Source organism: Armigeres subalbatus, chromosome 2 (assembly GCF_024139115.2).
Source record: "Armigeres subalbatus isolate Guangzhou_Male chromosome 2, GZ_Asu_2, whole genome shotgun sequence".
Lineage (NCBI taxonomy): Eukaryota > Metazoa > Arthropoda > Insecta > Diptera > Culicidae > Armigeres > Armigeres subalbatus.
Genome location: NC_085140.1, coordinates 246,903,259 through 246,904,765, shown reverse-complemented (window position 1 = coordinate 246,904,765; position 1,507 = coordinate 246,903,259).

The window sequence follows — 1,507 nt, the reverse complement described above, 5'->3', positions numbered from 1 at the left end:
TGGTTGGTTGCTTCATTGTTGTGGTTATTAATTGGTTGGTAATTTGGTTGATTAATTGCTTGACTGGTTGATTGGCTGGTTAGTTGATATGTTGTTTTGTTGGTTGCTTGGTTGGTTGATTAGTTGATTCGTTGTGATTGATTGGTAGCTTGAATGGCTGATTGCTGGATTAGTTGGTTGGTTTTTGGTTGATGGGTTGCTTTCACGGTTGGTTGAATGGTTGGTCGGCTGATTGGTTGATTAGTTGTTTTTGGTTTCTTGATTGGTTGATTGGTTGGTTGTTGTGATTTGTTGGTAGAACTGTTGATTGTTGGTTCCTTGATGGTTGGCTGGTTGCTAATTGGTTGCTTCATTGTTTGTTGGTTGCGGTTGGATTTATTTGTTGATTGATTGCTTGATTGGCTAATCCAGCAATCAGCCATTCAACAAGCTCCAATCAATCAAGCAACGAATCACTAATAACCAACCAAGCAACCAATAAAACAACATATCAACTAACCAGCCGTTGAGCCAATCAAGCCAAACAATCAACCAGTCAAGCAACCAATCCAATACCAACAATCATCAACAACAATGAACAACCATCCAGTCAACCATTCTCCAACAACAATCAAGCGCACCACACCCCATCAACCAAACTAACCAATCAAGCAACCTGCAATCAACTTATAACCAATCACAAGAAACCAACAAAACAAATAATCAACTAGCAAAGACCAACAATCAATCAACCAGTCAGCAACCAAAACTGAAGCAACCAATTAAGCAACCAACCAACTATAAACCATTCAAACCAATCAATCATTCTACCAACTAACAAATCAAGCAACCAACCAATAATCAGAGCAAGCAATCAACTTCACATCAACGACAATCACAAACAACCTAATCAACCCATAAGCAAACGACCAACAATCACAACCAACTAATCAACCAATCAACTAATCAATCAACCAATCAAGCAACCAATCAACTGAATAATTAACTATAACGATTCCAGCAACCAACCAATCAACAACCACCAATCGCAATCAAGCACAACTAATCAGCCATTTAAGCACCAACAAAACAACAACAATCACTAACCAGCCGACCAATCAATCAATCAACCAGAAACAACCAACCAAACAACCAACCAACCGTTCTACAGTTCTCCAACTAACAAATCAAGCAGCAACCAACCAATTAATCATTTACCCAACTAACAATCAATCAACCAACCAATCATGACAACCATTCAACTAAATAACCAATCAATCAACCAACAAACAATGAAGCAACCAAACAACCAATATCAAGGAGCTAACTAATCAACAATTCTACTACTAACAAATCAAGCATTCAACCATCAACTAATCAATCAATCAATCAATCAACTAATCAACCAATCAAGAAACCAACAAACAACTAATCAACCAACCAGCCGACCAACCATTTTATCAAACGGTAAAGCAACCCATCAACAAATAACCAACCAACTAATCCGCAATCAGCCATTCAAGTATGC